Source organism: Epargyreus clarus, unplaced genomic scaffold (assembly GCF_041222505.1).
Source record: "Epargyreus clarus isolate Ecla_fem2 unplaced genomic scaffold, WU_Ecla_fem_2.2 ptg000017l, whole genome shotgun sequence".
NCBI lineage: Eukaryota > Metazoa > Arthropoda > Insecta > Lepidoptera > Hesperiidae > Epargyreus > Epargyreus clarus.
Window position 1 is genome coordinate 11,670,878 of NW_027332225.1, and position 20,549 is coordinate 11,691,426.

Here is a 20,549-nt window from a genome sequence, read left to right on the forward strand (position 1 = left end):
CGATTAACTTTTAAATAATCGAAACTTAGAATTACCAATAATTAATTATTTATCACTTTTTCATCATAATAACTATAACAATAATCAAGACTTTGTTTCTTAGTGATAGTAGTTTACGATAGCACGAGCGATGCTTTATTTAATCTTCTAAACATGATAAAATTTTTAAATCTACTCAAATAAATTATCTACACTTTAGAACACTGAAGTTTAATCAAGCTAACATTGAAAAATCTGCTCAGTGCTTTATACGATTTGACTGGATATCATAGAAACAAATTACGAAACTTTTCATGGTATTTTATTAGGAAAGATCATTTCAATGATAACATTAATGTATTCATATTATTATGATGTATATCAATTGAAACAACCTTGATAGGTCATTGGCATGTTAATGTAAACGCTCACGCAATAAGAGCTTAGAAGAAATAGTCCAACTTATTGATTAGTGACTATCTGTGACGGAGTGGTCACACTACTAGATTGACATGCAAAAGGGATCCAAGTTTAATTCCCGTCAAAGCAGCCAAATAAATAATTATAGTTTAAAAACTAAAAAAAAACGCTATGATTGCACAAGGAAAATCGTTAATCCTGATTATTGACGATCCTGATGAGGAGAATATGATAAAATTATTAAAATCATGTATTTTCATCGGTTCTTGATTGCTCAACGTTCCCAATCGTTCAAAGTGGGTAAAAATCGAGTTTAAAGTTACATACAGGTCAAGCTAATAAAAGGGTGGTAAGAATAATTTCTGCTCTATGTCTGGATGTTCGTAGTCTTGTCTTTGTGTTTATCCGAATGTCCGTAGCACCTCTGTATAGTAATATTATAAGCTTCACATTCACAAGAACAGTCTCATTCATAAGACGTGCGTTACAACGAAATGCTTAATTTTGCACACACCTTAATAATTTCCGAACCCACAAAGACAACATGCACGTTGCAATTAGATTGCCTAACGTACGAAATATCGTACGTGTACGTTGGTTGTTGTACCATGCCATTAATTGGTACGTTGCACTCGTGTTTCGAGGTTATGTTTTGTTAACTTGCGTAATTATGGTTTGACAGAAGTTGGATGAACTTCGGGGAATTTAACGGACGGTCAATTTTGGACAAGGCTGTACGATTGGAGGAGGTATTTTAATGTTTTTTTGTTAATGAGTTTGTCATTACTTTTGATAGTGTTAAGAAAATATATAGGTTGGTAATTGTTGTTTTATGTAAAGATCAAAGTTAAATGAACTTCTGAGAATTTAACGGACAGTTCTAAACGAAATCAGAAGATCCTTGAGAATAGGTGTTTGTTCACATTATGTTCATAAGATGGTTTTAGGTATGTACCTATCAGTCGGTTAGATACGATTTGATGAGCGTGTTATCATGTTCTTGTTTGAAAGATGTGATTAGACTTTCGTGAGTCACGGTCGAAGCGACAAATACGAAGTACCTATTTAGGTAGGTACAGACGGAAGTAAAAGTTAAACTGCCAAGGGTTCTTGTTATTATTTTTTACCCGTTATTTATTTACCAATTAAAGTAATGATAGAAATATTACAAACATCTTAGAATCTATTTGATATTGCTTACACTTCGACTTCTATTTTAGCGCGAAAATATCAACAGTCATAATCGTAGAGAACTAATAATAACACAAACACGACGGATTGCCAAGTTTCATGTGAAATTTGCTAAAATAATTTAGGTGGCTTGTTGTGTGTCTACTCGTGTCTAGTCTACTCTAGACAAGGATAAAAGCGCATAAATATTTTTTTAGGGTTTCCTTCCGAAAATATTAAAACGGAGCCCTATAAAAGCCCCCGTTTCCCGTCTGTTTGTCACAGGGCTCTTTCACTTATTTAAAACTACTTTTTATTTTTAATAAAAAAATGTCTTTTTAAATGCAAATAAAAAGTTCAAATGAAGTATGAGTCAGTAACGAAGATTTCACATTTATGATTTTATTAATACTTAAACTTATATACATACCAAATATTAATTACAGATAAAAAAAAACAATTACACCGCTGAAATGGCGGTTCAAATTGGTAACATTAGAATTACAGATTTATGTAATAAAGCTAAATGTAGGCGTGTAACTACTTAGTATTGATGTTAATTGCACAAATTTGATAGCAGGCACTTGTAACTAAACAATTAAATAACCACCTCCTTTTTAAAGTCGGTTAATTACAAAAACTTGCATATTAATCATTAAGGAAATCCTATACAGCTTTAACTTTAATTAAAGAACTAGCCTTTTCCCGCGCGTTCTGCTAAGTTGATACTGAAATAGGTGCAAAAAAATCAACGGTAATATTTTTTAACTGCATAATAAAAAAAAACTCGTATTTATGTTCTTGAAGTACCTGTAAATAATACCATTCATACTCTCTTGTGTAAGGGTATATTTTCATAACAATACTTTTTAGTTAATGTATGTTAATAGGAGTCTATTTAATTGCTGGTGAGCAGCAATGTAGCGGGAAACTATATAAAAAGAAAGAAGGATATTATGTTTTTTAGATAATAAGATGTCATGGATTGAATTGTCAGAGAAAATAAATAATGGAGTTGTAATTGAATCTTTTATTATATAAAATAGTATTTCAGGAATAATGAACTTATACTTGTTATCACTATAATCGATTGTCATTTTTAGAATTTTGTCTACTTTAATTTATATCTATTTCATCATGACATAAGAGCAATAGCCCAGGAAAAACTGACCATTTAATAAAGAATTAGTAACGGAAGTTTTACGTGGTACTCGTACAAACAGTCAAACATAACTTTCTACATAATATAAACGCAAGTCAATAATTATACACGTAGGTACTGTTAGAATTATGAGTTACATATTAAAGTTATACTTTTGATTTATGTCTGTTCATGAGTGTCATTATTGGAACACGTGATAGTACAATTGATAATGTCGCGAATGTCACCGTATACTATTGACGATGACAGCACGATAATTGCTGATATGTTCGTTTTTTTAACTGAAACTGTTTTTAAGTCGTTCTTGCATCCCGTGTAGAATTGTCACCAAAGGGTAATTCTAGTCTTGATAGTTGTGTCACTCCCTACCTACGACGTAGGGTATAGTCCTCGCCAATCTGCTAGTTCGCTCTGAAGTTGTTGCGGGAAGGTGTAGTCATACAATTCATACATACAAATCATACAATTTGCTATGGCGACGCAATTCATTTCTATATTCAGAGCGGACTAGCAGTTTTACGCGGACTATTGAAGGTTTACCTTTTGAAGGTTCACCCCTCGTAAACAAAAAAAATCATTTATCTAGGATGTTAAGGTTATGCAACATCAAAACAATTTTTTGTAATACGCATGTAGAACCCAAGTACACAACTAGTCTTTGATTATAGAATATGAAAGGGTTAAAGATGTACTTTAACCCTTTCATATTCCTAAGTTGTTAGGTATTACATTTAAGCGGTTTATATAGAACAGTAATAATATTATTTTAATTGCTAATTGGATAATGAAATATTTAAGTCACGATCTCTGCACCGACAATAATGCCTTGAATTCCTTTATGACATGTAATTATTTACAACTCTATCGTGATTAGATATCTATTCTCACCTTAATCTGTCAGATAAAATCGAAGAGTAAAATAGTTTACTGTATTTAAACGTTTATAATTAAAGTACATGAGTACATGAGTTTCATTTGAAGTCTAGCTTTATAGTCATTTTAGATGCTCAATACTGGGATACATAACAATAAATCCTTATGTATACCAGGCAAATATTCAATCCTTGAAAAATAACAATTACTGATTGATTAATAATAAATATAGTCAACTTAATTTCTAATAGAAGTACCTACTTAACTAATTAATTTTAACTATTATATTTTTAATTCAGGACTATTTCGCGTTATCTTCAGATTAGACCTTATGCCTGTCCTTATGCTAATATAAATTTGGAATTATTACACAAATATATTTAGTACGCTTCTATATAAACGACACTATGTTTTCTTTAACCTCTCGTTATTTTCGGACGTGTTAAAATACGACCTCTCGTCGACTCGATTCTGTTTATTAATGCTGGAGTTTTTCCGCGTTTTCTCAGTAACTCTATTTGGGACGCTCGTAAAATGATCAAATGATTCAGCGAATTTATCTTAGATATAAAATCCACTAATATAAGCTTCTTAGGAATATTCGGCCATTAGATCAGGTCAGATAAGTCGTTATGTCTAATAAATGACTACTTTAATAGTATTCGTAACTAACATGTTTCATAGGCTTGTTGAATATTTTCTTATATATCGTATTCACATATTTTCACAGTAACGGTACTTCGAAACCGTTTTTTAAATAAGTAATAACTTGTATTTCATAAAATAATTATTATTTTCAAAACTATTTAACACAAAACTGGCTGCTACCAGCTTTGGGTAAGCTTAACAAAGCTTAAGAAACGTATGAAACAAGCAGATTTCTTTTATATAGATATAAGTATAATGATCAGGATAAGTTAAATAAAAGCTAGTATATAAAGTTGCAACTTCAACATGACGCTGCAATAAACAGGGTAGACTGTACACAACTCTACCGGTTCCTTTTACCTACCAGTTTATCTTGTCTGTCCCGCATAATTCTGTTTCCATTTGACCCGTTTGCATGCATTCATGAGATCATGAGGCTTGCGTTGTCCTGTGCCCGGTTTTCATGTCACAATCTGTATACATGTCATTGAAGAACATAAGGTACGATTATATTGAAGCAGATTTGTGTGCATAACGAAACTCCCATAAGTATTAAGCATTAGACACTCATAGTTCATTTCTAGGACTCTGTGTCAAATATTTATTAAATAATAGGTCTTTTCGGTCCTGGACCAAACACAGATATTTTGGGTCTGCGGCTAGCAGTATGAAGATAGACTTTGTTTGACCAATGTCTCATACAAATCGTCAAATAAGATTGGAACCCTATTTGAGCTTGCTTTCTTAGGTAAGCAAATCCTTATGAGGTTGCTAATCCCTCGATCTACTTACATTGATGGTTTAAAATGTAATTGTGCATGTCTCAAATGTCGAAACTTTAGAGAAAAGCAAAAATGCATAAATTCAATGTTCGATTTCGTTAAGATAAATATTGACAGATAAATAATGAAACTGAATATTGCATTATGTTTAAGCTTTTTTATAAAGTTAACGCTGCTCTTGTCTTTGTCTAACAATGTTTTTTTCGAATTAGAATTAATCTATGTAATTATGTTCTTTCTGTTTTATAAAATCCAAATTTTCTTTCTTTTTCCATGATTTGTCTTATTCTCTTTTGATTTCCAAAACCAGTGTTGTTTGTTAAGTGTTACGCTATTTCATATCCACTCTATCATTGTTTTCCCTCGGCGCTTCATAATAATAAATATAGCTCAAAAAACTAAAAAACGCTATTATGATAAAATCAACTAAAAAGCTTTCGGTATTCTATTTCATTATTTCATACATGCAGGGTAAGATAAGGATGTATGTTGATCTCTTTCTACTGAATAACAGAGTTACTCACTGACAAACATACAAGTTAAGCTAATATAAAGCTGTAAAAAATAAATGTATGATAGTAACATTGTAAACAACTTGGGATTTACATTTAACATCTTGTATCGACTGACACTTGACATTTATATGCGTTATAAGATTGTAATGTGTTTCCCTCAAAGCTCACAGCTTTATTGAATTGAAATGTCGCTGATTTAATCTTTAAAGCTAGGGGTGTCGGTTGTTTTCTTACGAAGGAACATTTATTGGACATAATTTTCATATATGTTTTTAACTAAACACGATCATACTTCGTTGTATTCATTCTGATATTAATTATTGCTGAAAAAAAAATTCTTTTATCGTTCCCATGGTACCTTGGGAAGCTTATAAAATACCATAATTTAAAATTGCTATATTGTGTAAAAATTGTAATTCAGTCAAAATTTGTGTCATTTTAATAGACTTCCAAAAGTAATATAGTTTTTATTCGGTCACATATTTATTTTGTATTCGGCTATTACTAGCCTATGATTTAACCGATTCCAACAATTAAGGTTGGGCCACGCGTACTTCGAATTTATTCTAATTAGATATATATTTATTTTTAACTCGCACATTTACGTGCATTAAGCTAATATGATATAAGGATAAATTTTAATACAATAAAAGTTTACAATTACTGAACTGAAATGATTTGGCCAAGGAAATAATGAAATTACGAAAGGTTATTGTAGTAAATTGTAATCTACACTAATATTATAAAGAGGAAAACTGTTTGGTCGTAATGAATAGGCTCAAAATCTACTGGACCGATATTAAAAATTCTTTCACCATTCGAAAACTACATTATCTACGAGTAACATAGGTTATATTTTATATGAATATTTGATAAATAGATTTTGAGGCGGTACAAAGTTTACCGGGTCAGCTAGTAACACTAATAAAGTAATAACCGTGCTCATGGGTACATCTTATACAGTAAAAAAGTAAATTAGGTAAATTTTTACGCCCTGTATGTTGAGGAAGAAAGTCAAGCTAAATGTCTAAATTTAAACACATTAGATTTAGCAGCCCTATAAACGGTCGTCAACATTTTATTGTTTGTTTTCCTCTCAACGCGGCGCCGCTCTCGTGACATAGTTAAAAAATTAGCACGCTAAATCCTGTTTTTTATCTGTAGTAGCAAGCTATCTGTGCGCAGAATAAAAATTTACATAATAATAGTGCCCTCGATTAAATGCATCATTACTTTTAATAGGGGTAGATTCTGTGGTTTATGTGTTGACATCTCCTACGTATGTTTTTGTCTCATAACAGTGGTGTTAAATACTACGGTATACGGCAGCGGCAGGGATCGTCTGCCATTTTTACGTAACATAAGATGCACTACACATTAATTTATTGCGTTTATTGTATAAATTAGTTATAATAACCACGACAAAAAATTATGTAAAATACATCTCCTAAATATTTTAAATAGCAAAATTTACGAAACAAATTTTACTCGTACACATAATTTACTACTATAATGTGTTTGTAAATTTGAAATTTGTTTGGAAATTTGAATGTGACTGAAATGTTTGTAATTTAAAACGAATACCGCAGGTCTGAGAGCATACTATAAAAAACGTTATAATAGGAAAGTATTTTTTATGAAAGTATCTTTTACGAAATTATCTACTTTTATTCAACAAATGATCAAAACATTGTTTAATAACTTTGTATAAAGCAGCGCCTGTTAATTTGGTTATAGCTACAAAGTTGTTCAATGTATAGCTAATAATAAAGTTTTAGGCACGCGTGGATACATTTGCTGCAGTAGAGATAATAGCATTAACTTCTGTTAAGTTATTTGCGGGTATATTTGCTATTTCTTAGTCACGGCGATAGAGTCAAGCGCTGCTTTGATGTGACCTAAAGGATACTCAAGCATTCCAAATTCAGATTGATGGTTAGATATGGTCATTAACTCCAGCTTCATGGACAAGCCCTTGTTCATTAATAGAATACATTAATTATATGAGTTGCTTTGCCAACACACGTGCAAGTATACACTATTTAACTTCCTTATTCATAAGAAACATTGCAGGTTTATACTAACCTAAATAGTTAATGATTTATTACATAATCTTTTTATAGGAAATCATTAACTGAAGGTTTGGGCACATTTATCATACATATTATATTTTAATTTTTTGAGCGTCATGTTTTGTTTTGAATATATGTATAAATTATTTATCACATCTTACGGTATTGCTGTATTCAGAATAAGATATGAATATATAAGCACATTATATAATAATTTGAGATACCAAAATAGACAATATGTTGATATATAGTTTCTCTGCTCTCTGTCTGTACATCGTTATAGTCAAAGAATCAAAACTTTGGAGGTACCGTGGACTGTGAAAAGTTCTGCTGATATTGTAGTATTCCAAGGGGAATGTCTTATCATATTATATACCTTAAACTATCGTACGTACCTAATCTATAATACATATATAAAAATAGCCAAATATAATCTTAACCTTTAAGCTCTAGGGCTGGTTTCAAAAGCCTCGTGGCAGAGCTTTCGTATTGGACTAGTTACTGTTTTCTTAATATCTAAGGCAGTCTAAAATGGCGTTTTTGCTCGTAAAGTATACTAGGTAAATACGCCAATGTAATATTTAATTAAACGCTGAATTTTAATAAAATCGTATTGTCCGCCTCTGATTTAAACAATTTGCTTATTTTTACGATACCCAGGCACTAATAAAACACCTGAAATCTTTGGAATACTATTCGACTTAAGCAACTTTGTGCCCTGTAGTGACCGGCGTAACTGCGTTATATTTGTGGATAATCTACCAGGGTAGCCTAGTATTCACATAAACTAAACTAGTTTCTAGAATAATGAACACTCCCAGACCCAAAGAGACATTGTTCATCACGTCAACCAATTAAATAATGTTAATTAATCCTAAGTATTTTTAAAAAATGTATAGAAGAAAGTAAATGGTGAAAATAGAAGGTGTTAGAACCCTGCGGTTAATAACTGGAGGAAGTCGGTACCAGAACGGGCCATGCCGATCCGTATATTTTCTCTTTGATAATTGCATCTCTATATGAAAATATTTGTTCAAACAATAAATCTTAGCAAGTTTGTTTCCGTCGCAGTGTGTAAGGAGGTTTACGCAACACTCGAAAGGGCCTATTTGTTCGTAAGCTTTACGTAAAAGCTTTCGTTAGATCCAGAAGTTTAGTTTTCGTAACGTTTAGGCAGTTTGTAGCAAAAGCTTGTGAAATACGTTACTCACGTAATCGAAGAACACTTGCAATTTTTTTTGCACAGTTTTATGTTTGCCTTTTTATTTCACCTCACAGTGTCGTCGTTTTACATCATTCTCAAGATTCTTTAACATACTTGGACTAATGATTATGACTGCAATATTATGGTACTATAACTGGAAAATTACATGAAGAATTAATAATAAAATTATCACATTAACATTACACTGATACTTAAAAATAAAAACGGAAAGCGGTTATTGTCATCATAAATTGAGGTCGTATTTCGTATTGATTGCGAATCTTCCTTAAATATACAGACTAGTTTTTTTGTGGTCATACTTGTCTTTCATATACGTCCGAAGAAAACAGAGGTTCTCAAATTTTTGGAAACGACTATTTTCTACGGTACCTAAAATTTTTAAATATTTTTAGGGAAATTAATCTTAAGGGCTAGGAATAAAAACAAAATAATCGTATTTGCTTTGAATTTAAAATTTTAAGAAAAATATCGGGAATAATGAAGAGAAATTGCCAAGGGAAAATGGGGGGATCAATTTCTCTAGGCTCTTTACTGCCCTTCTCTAGGCTTACCCTCTAGGCTAGCACCCACTTGGGGTTTTAACGCCCACTTTGAGAAACACTGTGATGAAGTATGAAGGCGTGAACTTGTAAAGGCCGAACGACAATAGTCTTCGTAAAAACCAGAAGTTTTATTGCGAAGGCTAGCAATCCGTAAAGACCATCGATTTATTATAGTACTTTTGACATCGTATAATTATAAATACGTTTCCGATTAAAGGTGGCAGAACCATATTTGGTACGACTACTACGGCATCCCGGCATCTCCTTTTTTTTGATAATATCATGTTGATTCGTGAAATATGTTCTATTTTTTCAATTTTTCTGTTTTAAAAATGACATTAGGCATAGAATATACTGTTCATATTCAGTAGTGGGCATGAACCTAGGTGAACATAGATCTCTTAATGATTGTTCAAGAGCAATGGCCAGCGCGTGCTTTGTATCGGCTGGTAGAGACTACACAATTTTTCTATATATGTAGCATCTCGTATATGTATATGAGTTACAAAAATCAGAGGTTGACAATTTCTTGTATTTTTACCAGCTCTAAAGAACTTTATATGATTTACTAATCTCAGTCCTTTACCACTTTTACAAATTATATTATTTCTTTTATATTTTGATTTGTGTTATTTCTAAGTTGCACAAATAACTCAAGGCTAGGCCAAGATATTGTTTACATAACAGAAATATAAATTTTAGCGAAGGCCAATGCGGTCCACAGCCTTGGCGGGAAAACAATGCGGTTGTATTATTTATTTCTGTTTTTGTTGCGTTCGTGGTAAATTTTCAAAATTCATCTGCAGTTATTACCTACATGGATGTATTAAAACTACCTAATAAATAAAGTTTTAAGATTGTAGGAAGTTGTTCAAGTGGCAATATTGGACTGAAGTCGATTTTTTATTACATAATGTTAATGTAATTCGTATTGTAAAAAAATGTTACAACAAGGATGCAACAAACAATCCCTTAATAGGTTAAATATGTTTTGATAAAATTTGTTTTAAATAAAAAAGAGCATAAAAGATAACCGCTTATTATAGGTCCTTGCAGATAAGTGAACGGCTTAGGAAATTGGACTGAGGCAGAGAACTCTTTAAGTTTTCTTTTTGGTATTAATTATTCTACAACGTTTCATTAATTTCTCTATGTTTATATATTCTACTTTAAACTTTCCACGAGCGATTTCCTTATACATAAACATGTCAATAATCGTGTTTATCGCTATAAAGTTCAAACGAATCAAGCGACTCTGTTCAGTTAGAGGTCAGAGAGCTCAGAGGCCACAGCGACATCAAGAAACCACAAAGGAGTGAAAGTACAGGAAATAAGGGGGAATGGGGTACGCATGCGGAAAGCGTATGAGTCAACGGAAATACCGCCGTACGTATTGTACCTATAAGGATCGTCGTTGATTTATTGGCGGTACTTAAACGATTGATTGCGCCATTGTCATTATAATTGCGACTGCCACTGATTACGACTTGACGAATACTGCTATTTGTGATAATGAAATCCGTCTACCTTTATGTCTATTCGAGTGACATTGGTGTAAATTACATTTTAGTTTTGTATTATCAATGATGTTATTCCTGTTGAACGTCTAAGATTGTCTAGACCATTTCTTACTACGCCTTTTTGAAAATATATTTTTATACAACTGTAATACCTTTATTATACCTACCAAAATTACAACAAACAATTAGATCGTGAGCCGGAGTTACTAGGGTTTTTTTTATAGTATAGGAGTAGCAGAGGAGCATGCAGTCAATTTGATGGTATGTGGCTACTGCCGCCCGTGGACATTTGTAATCAACCTCAGATAGGATTAGATATTCCTACCTGAGGTCGGCCACAGATGCGCCGCTACCCCTGAGGACTAAGCTGGAACGCCTCGGAAAAGTCTGTCTCCCTTACCACACCCTTCAAACCGGAACACAGCAGCGCCTAACACTGCTGTTATTAGGTAGAAATAGGTGTGGCGGTGATGCCGCCGGAGTCGAACCACAAAGGGTTCTACCACCTTCGAATGAATGATTAGAAAGTCTCTTAATATTAATTTCTAGGAAGAGGTCAGGTACGTGTGTGACCTAAAATAATAAAATTTTCGAATGCAAAGTTTTGCATTTATATGCAAGTGTCATTTTCATCTATAAAATAATGGGGGCTCTACAAATATTAAAAAACTCTTCACTCTAAAAGTAAATATTTGTAGAAAAGTCGTTTTCGTAGGATTCTCGTTTATTTAGCCTGAAGAGTTATAACTGTGGTAATAGTCCTGTAGTAAACAGATGATTAACATTAGACAAATCCTGTCAGGAACCTGACAATATAAGGGTCGATGAATTGTTGTAAAAAGCCTACGATGTTTTAAATAAGAGTATAGAATTTGATTAAGAGAATATATTGATTTCATGTTGTGTAAATATTTTACACAACATGACGAAGTATACTTATTACTACTACTATACTAGTACGTAGTTACGTATACTTTTTTGATGATATAGTATTTTGTCTTAGGTAACCAATGAAATTAAAGTAGTGAAAAATATCGATGGTTGAGAAACATGAAATAGGTTTTCAGTTTAGTGTCTACAGAGTATCTCATTTGAATATGACGACTTATTATATTTGGGTATATTATCTTTATTCAAATATGACAACGTAGTTATTACAGATGTAACTTAGTTTAATTAAGCTGGATTGGCCCCTTACAAAGTTATTTTAATAACTTTTATCGATTCTTCTGCCTTAAAATAGTCGTGTTAAACACTAATTTCTTTGATTTGAAAAGTATAGGCAATATACATTCCAAAGTGCTTCTTGAGGAAAGCAACGCATCTGTGGTCAGTCAGTACTTCCTGCCTTCCAAGCCTAATTAAAGGGGTTGATGGGAATTACCAAGGAATGCTGTGATACGAACCATCAAGCAGATAGCAACCCCATTTGTTGTTTAATAATTACGTCGTAATAAAGGAAGAAACCGACATCAATTTATTTTATTTCCGTAACAACTTGTTTGTCAACAAAGCGGTGATCTAAAAACACCATTAGCGACCGGTCCCCCAGCGTGTACCACATCCGAAAAGAGCGTATTACGAGTCCGCCGATCGGTCATCAGATCGATCAACCGAATTGCTACACGGGCTGCAGTGGATGGAAAGGCGTCTTATGTAAGAGTATCTTGTGTAACCGGTGAAAGAAAGATTGGCTGGCGGCTGCAGTGTTGTAGTCGGGTCGGCTCTGAGCGGTCGTGTGGCCGAGGCACAAACGCAACGGTAAATTGTGCAACCGTGTTAACCATAGTTATGTGCGTCCCATTTTGTGTCTCCCCTGTGCGTTATTGCATCTGAAAAGAGCCAATATTCTCTACTTGCGTTTGCGGGTGATTAGAAAGCAAGTTTCCACTTCGTTTTGTTGACGTGACTGTTTTGTTGTGGTTATTATTTATCGTAATGACGCGTATTTTCAACTGCAAACGCTTCTATTGGTTTATAAGTAGGTCTATCTATGGTAATTGAAAGTTATTTCGTTAATAGAACTATATCGCAAGCTATCTACTCAGTTATAAAATATTTTTATTAGATTGATATTCATGATAGATGATAGATACTGTACATCTGCATCGTTTGTTTGTCTTCTACAACCGCAATTACACACATATATGCGTAATTAAAAAAAAAACATTAGAATATATCTCTCACTCCGCCTCTACGTATTAACCACTTAAAATGCTGAATCTATTTTTAACAGATTATCTTGTAAGTGTTGGTGATTTTAATTTATAGATATCGGAAAATGTTTCTTACCTCTAAAATATCTAGTTTTCTTTTAAAATTTACAAAATACAAGAAACAGAAGTTCTTCATGAGATATAAAACGTTATTTTAACATAACAAAGTTATATGAATAATAAAATAATTATGTATGTAATCATTCGTAACAATACTAATATTAAAAAAACGTCATTCTTTGCAATGGTAGGTTTCCTGCAATGGCAAAAACTTAAGGCTTTAGAAATCGCTATACGATACGTACGTAACATAATCCTTATCTACTATTACAAATATGACTGTCTGATTGTGTGTAAATGTATGTCTACATAATATAGGTATGTTCGTATGTAGAAACACAATATTACAATTTTCTTTACAGGGTTGATAGATATGAAGAGAGGTAGGTACTAGGTACTTATTTCATTTCTGTTTTGATTTCTGTTTTGCTACAAGCCTGTGACAACAAAAAAGGCGATGTTTTCATGACAAAAAGTGTCATGAAAACATAGCCTTTCTTAGCAGTACCCTTTACGGCACGTTGCTGCAACACTTGGCGCTCAGCAGCGTGTTGTGTTGCTGAACATAAAAGAACACTTAGATATCTTCCTGACTGAGACCAAAACCGGAATGTTCTGCACGACAGACCGACGTAATACCATGGTGATCTCAGTTCAGTCACGTACTTATTTATCAAATATTAAATACAGTATAAGCATGTTGTCACAAGACAGACGTAAATGATATAAGATAAGACTTTAACGAATTATATTTGACTACCGTATCAGCTTAAAAGGAAATGTTTAATTTAATTATAGAGAATTAACATTAATTTACGCATAATTGTAAACGCATAATTGTAATGACATTATTAATTATCATAGTCACACGTAATTCGACTGTGACTGCAATATACTAAATGCAAAAAGGTGAGGCAAGTTCATAAATCATAATACATAAATATATATATACACACACGTATACTCGACATGACATATTCTTATATAGAAATAGTACCTTACCTACTCGTATCACCATTTGTTATCTACTTTAATGTCGAAGTAAAACATTATGAAGAAACCTACTTGACTGAGTTTTCCACAATATTTCCAAAGGTGGCACTTACAGGTTACGCTTAATGTAGCAATGCATTCAGATTTCCATAACATACTCATTATTCTTCCGCCATAAACACATTCAAATGTAAATGAAGTCAAATATGACTGCACTTGGACCGTTGTAATACTACTTTTTTGTCTTGCCACGGACCATCAAGATCTCTACAAAATCCTGCAATTTCGTTCATGTAAAACTTTGTGGATCTCTTCTTAAATTCGTGGATCACTTCTAGTGCCGCTGCAGACCAATTGTTTATACTCCATGGTCTAGTAAATCTTACTAAAGCCACGCCTACGAATAAGTACATATTGTCATTATGTGACTCGCTTGTCCTAGCCAATCAACGGGTAGTCTTTGTCGGTCTCCCCAGGGACACACTTATCGGCAGACCAAAGAGTAACTTTGGCTGTAGAACAAACTTGTGAAGCATAAATCCAAATTAGGTTTGTATTCAAAGTAAAGATTTTTTGTAACGCATTATTACATTGTTCTAAACGTTAAGCAATCGAAAGGGAAACGTTGAAAATGGACTCATAATTTGATATTTTATAAAAAGTTATGACACGAAATATTTACCAATATCTACAATGTATTCGAAGTCACCCCCAAAAGTGTAAATTGACCTTCAATGCAACAATGACGTGACGCGTCCTTTTCATTTCAGTTTGTTGTATGAAAAAATATTCCCTATCTGGGTGAACTGAAGTCAGTCAGATTATGATATGGCCTATTTATATATAATGACCTAGTAATTAACATAATATTGAGGGGTTAGAAAGTCATAATTTGGTAAACGTATACTTTTGATCCTTTCCTTATAATAGGTGACTTTTATTTATTTAAAATAACAGTACTATAAATCTTTGAATTTGAGTTCAGAACTGTATCCTCGGTGTTAGCTGGTAAAGAAATAAAGTATATTATATGGTTATATACTTCGTGTGACAAACATTACCTTGAAAGGATTATTATTGGAATTCCGTAATTCTGTTTGTTGTGTAGCAACATTGGAAATATAACAATTATTATTATTTCTTTTTACAACAGGGAGTGCAAAAATGTATTTATAACTTTATGTACTGCATCTCAACCGATAAATATAATTATTTACATTTTTGAACAATACGTCAACTACCTGTATCTGAGTTGTTTATAGCGCTATCACTGTCACCTTGATTTACTGAAAGGTAGTACGAAAACATGTACTGTTTGTATAAAAATTGTTATATTTATTACAATTTAATCGATAAAGGTATGCATATATTAGTTTTAAAGCGGTTCTGCAGCTACAGACGCGAAACTATCAGACTTACCTGAGATCGATGAGAGATGTGTAAAATCACTAAACATTCGTTGCAAGCTGCATTATCTTACACTTAAAACTAAAACACAGCTTATGAAACTAATGTTATAACATTGAAATAAGAATAGTGCTCTCGCAATCGAGCTTTATAAGTATGTGTGTGTGTGTGACATTTATCCTCCCGCATGTACTTGTAGTTTTGTTTAAAAATATATGTTAAGTGAAATTAAGTAAATTTCTCTTAACATTCCAGTTGATATATAAATGTCACCTGAGACGATTTCAGCTACTCAAGTAATACCTTTCGCCGATTCACAGGCCGTACATAAAGTTAAAAACAATGTTTATGTGATAAATATAAAAAATCTCAATGAATGAATATAGACATTTTTTATCGAAGGTCATCGTAATCACATTTTGTAATGAAAACAATTTAAATAATTGTTTAGGATAATAAAGAATAAGGAAAAAAATTACAATGTGAAATTGTTTATCAATACTCGAGTTCCTGGATATATCAAAATAATCTAAAATATCTAAATATCTGGATATGTCAAATGGTAAATAAAAAAGATAAGAAGACAAACGTTTCATTTCATCGATGTGAAATGCGTGAAATCTGTAATAGGTAAAATAAACTATTCATTTAAACTTTCATCAAGAAATATGAATCAGGTGCAAGTACTGACATTCTATATTCACTATAGTAAATAATAGCTCTATAATAAATTTATGATATCAACCTGGAGTTATTCTTTCAGAAACAAATATTACCGAAACTACAAATATATACAACAAACGTAAAAGCAAACTTCCTCTTTTCGAAATGCATTAAGATTCTTGTAGTTGTGCAACTGTAGAAAGTTCAATAGTTCACAGCTGCACTTTAATATTATATAATTATTTATGTTCCTCGTTCTACACGAACATAAAATATGATGTATGTAAAATCTTCGCATCTAGATATGTGCTAGATTATCAGATACTTCCGGGCTATTTGCGACCGACGCATAAACCTCGTATCTACCATTAGTTCATATTGCTTCAATATTATGTAAAAGTAGATTTACTTCTTTATGTCTTTGGACTTGATTAGTCATATTAATATGAGAGATAGTTCCGGTATTTGCAAAGGACTCTACAACGAAATGAATTCTCATTTCTTCATTGTTATGCAAATGGAAAATATATATGTTAGTTCCTGGTTTATTATTATTTCGAGTAGTTTTGATTAGTGTTGTTTATATGAGACTATCTCCTATTTGATTTGGGCACTCGTTCCTAGCTTAATATGGTGTGGATAATTCAAAATTATTTTATTTTATTTCAAACTTTGAATTCTGCGTCGTATAGCTTACTAACATGCCGTTTATTTGCTACTGCGTTTTTATCTTTTAATATTTTAATTATAAATATTTTATTTCAAAACGTTTAATATTCGATTAGTTTTTTCGAATAAAGATATTTCAACACCGTGACATCACGCTCTTTCTACATTCTGGTAATCATGTGGATAGTCAATTTAGCACTTATTAAATTTTTGTATGCATAATGTCCTCAAAATGTCGTGTCAACATAACTCCGCGTATTGCCGACACCAGATATTGACACAGTTTGTTTATATAACAATATTATGTATTACGTATGCGACCGCGGAGTAAGTCCTTCAACGAGGTTAATGTAACGTCTACAGTGTGGTTGAATCGTATAACGTACGTTGCAAACTTTACTTGTGGTTAATTTAAATACATACGTGTCTTTGTATGGTGGTCAACTGCTGTTCATCGCCAGACTGGTAAGGGAGAATAGTAACTGTAAAAGGTGAATAAATGCGCAGAAATATTGATCCCGCTTTCTAGACTTGTCCTTAATGGCCGTCTGCAACTTGCCATTTACTAAAGGAAGTGAGAGATTTGTGTGGATCTAGGCTGACATTCAACGGTACAATGCAAGTATAATTGAACCTCATTTATTAAAGTTTGTGCAAGACTTACCGTTGAACTCTAATGACATAAAGGCAATTGCGCAGTGCACGTTGTGAAGTAACATTTCGTGTACGTAAGCATGAAATATCATTATAAAATCATTCCATCCATCCATCCATCAGCCTTTTGAGGTCCACTGCTGGACATAGGCCTCCCCTAATTGGCGCCACTCCAACCGGTCCCGTGCCCTTTGAATCCAGCGGTTTCCCGCCGTCTTCTTCAGGTCGTCGGTCCACCTGGTCGGGGGGCGGCCTGAACTCCTTTTGCCTCCGCGTGGTCGCCACTCGAGGACCTTTCTTCCCCATCGGTTATCGGTCCTCCGAGCGATGTGGCCGGCCCATTGCCACTTCAGCCTGCTAATTTTGAGAGCTATGTCGGTAAGCTTAGTTCGTCTACGGATTTCATCATTACGAATCATGTCTCGTAGCGAAATACCAAGCATAGCTCTCTCCATAGCACGCTGAGCGACTCTGAGCTTTCGAACGAGGCCTACGGTAAAGGACCACGTTTCGGCGCCGTAGGTCATCACTGGCAACACACATTGCTCGAATAGTTTCGACTTCAGGCACTGAGGAATTTTGGACGAGAAGATGCTCCGTAATTTCCCGAACGCAGCCCAGCCGAGTTGGATTCTTCGAGTGACCTCCCTCTCAAAGTTGGACTTACCCATCCGGATCGTTTGTCCCAGGTAATTGTACTCGTCGACAACTTCGAGAGGAGTGCCATCAACAACTACCGGTACGGGTGTGACATGGACATTGGACATGATTTTCGTCTTGTCCATGTTCATCTTAAGACCCACCCGTTGTGAGGCACTGTTGAGGTCTCCTAGCATTTTACTGAGGTCCCTCAGCGAGTCTGCCAAGATGACTATATCATCGGCAAATCGAAGGTGTGTGAGGTGTTCACCATTGATGTTAACGCCAAGACCTTTCCACTCCATCAGCTTGAACACATCTTCCAACGCAGCGGTGAACAGCTTCGGCGATACGACGTCGCCTTGTCTGACTCCCCGCTGCAATTGGATAGGGTTCGTCCTCTGGTCGTGTACTCGGACTGACATGGTGGCGGCTTTGTATACACACTTCAACACCTCGATGTACCTATAGTCGATCTGGCATCGCTGAAGGGACTCCAGCACCGCCCAGGTCTCGATAGAATCGAAGGCTTTCTCATAGTCCACATAGGCAACACATAGCGGCAGATTATACTCCTCGGTCTTCTGTATAATCTGCCGGAGCGTGTGTATGTGGTCCATGGTGCTGTAGCCTTTTCGGAATCCGGCTTGTTCGGGAGGCTGAAAGTCGTCAAGCCTGCGTGCAATACGGTTAGTGAGGACCCTCGAAAAGAGCTTATAAACATGGCTCAGAAGCGCAATGGGCCTGTAGTTCTTCAGTAGGGTTTTATCGCCCTTTTTGAAGAACAGTACCACTACGCTTCTGCTCCACGCTTCCGGGGTAGTTCCGCTATTGATCACGGAATCAAACAACTTTTGGAGCGCCACTAGTACGGGTTTCCCGCCAGCTTTTAGCAGCTCTGTTGTGATTCCGTCATCTCCCGGTGCCTTGTTGTTTTTAAGCTGTTTGAGAGCCCCTCTAATCTCGTACAGGCTGACTTCCGGGAGGTCCTCGGTGTAGTGTCGGGTCAGCTTGGCACGTTTGTCGTTCACCATCTTACGGGCTGGAACTCGTGCGGAAGTATACAGCTGTCCGTAGTAATTCTCGATTTCTCTCAGAACTTCGGGCTTAGACGAAACTATGGTGCCCGACTCGGTCTTCAACCTCGTCAACAGACTCTGCCCAATGCACAGATCTCCTGCGAACACTTTCGAGCCGCGGTTTCGCTCAATAGCGTCTTTTACGCGATTAGCGTTATAAGAACGCCAATCGCGTCGCCTACTTTGGGAGATCTGTTTATTTAGCAGCCTGTATTTCGACATTGAGGTTGGAGACTGCACACATAGTTCTCGTCTCTCCCGCATAAGACCGAGAGTATGCTCTGAGAGAACTCGAGACTTACCACCGGAGGGGGCCTTGAAGTACTTAGACCCTACCTCGTGGACAGTTGCTACAACCTGGGTGTTAATATCGTCCACGGAAACGCAAGAATCGAGGCACGCGAAACGGTTTCGTAACTCAATTTGAAAGTCTTCGGAGCCCTGGATCTGGACAGGTGTTGGGCGGAGCGTAGACTTCATCAGGCGTGACCGTTCGAGCTTAACGTTGATATTTAATGTGCCTCTTACCATCCGGTGATCACTTCCGGTTTTCACCCTGTTGATCACAGAGACATCATTAAATATGTGCCGTTTGTCTGCCAAAATGAAGTCTATCTCGTTCTTAACGGTACCATCGGGACTTATCCAAGTCCACTTTCGCTGTGCCTTCTTCTTGTAGAAGGAGTTCATCATAAAGAAGTCTTCCCTCTCCAAGAAGTTGGCAAGCAAGTGGCCTCGATGGTTTCGTTGTCCAACTCCAAAGGGCCCCACCTTCAGTTCGTCACCATTCCGCACGCCCAGTCTTGCGTTAAAATCCCCCATAACAACGGTATAATGGGTTTTTGAGGTATGTATGGCTCTACTTATGTCCTCATACATAACCTCAACCTCATCGTCTGGGTGTGTCGACGTCGGCGCATATACCTGTATGACCTTCAGCGAATACCGTTTAGATATTCTGAGTATAAGGTACGCTACCCTTGCCGACACACTGTCGACCGTTACCAAGTTGTTTACGAGGGATTTGTGGACGAGGAACCCGACACCTCCTTGAGACAGGTGTTCGCCCTCCCGGTGATAGAACAAGTTACCGGATTTAAGGATTACCGTGTCCTCCCCCTGTCTTCGGACTTCTGATAATCCTAAAACACTCCAGTTTAACTTGTCTATCTCTTCTTCCAGCTCCTGTATCTTCTCGTCGGTCCTCAGTGTCCTGGTATTGTATGTTGCCAGGTGCAGAAGTCGTCGTGTGTGGTAGCCG

At 35.0% G+C, this 20,549-nt stretch overlaps 1 protein-coding gene across 5 annotated transcripts in view; it reads left to right on the top strand.

Annotated features, from left to right (window-relative positions):
• The window catches only part of LOC140748889 (protein fem-1 homolog CG6966), a 103,097-nt gene that overhangs the window by 60,572 nt on the left and 21,976 nt on the right, over positions 1–20,549 (top strand). The window contains exon 1 of one of the 5 annotated variants that reach the window (XM_073081790.1): positions 12,550–12,669. The exons of 1 other annotated variant lie outside the window; for it this stretch is intronic. The gene's annotated coding sequence lies outside the window, so the exon portion shown is untranslated. 3 more of the 5 variants (XM_073081791.1, XM_073081792.1, XM_073081795.1) reach the window with 3 other exon arrangements.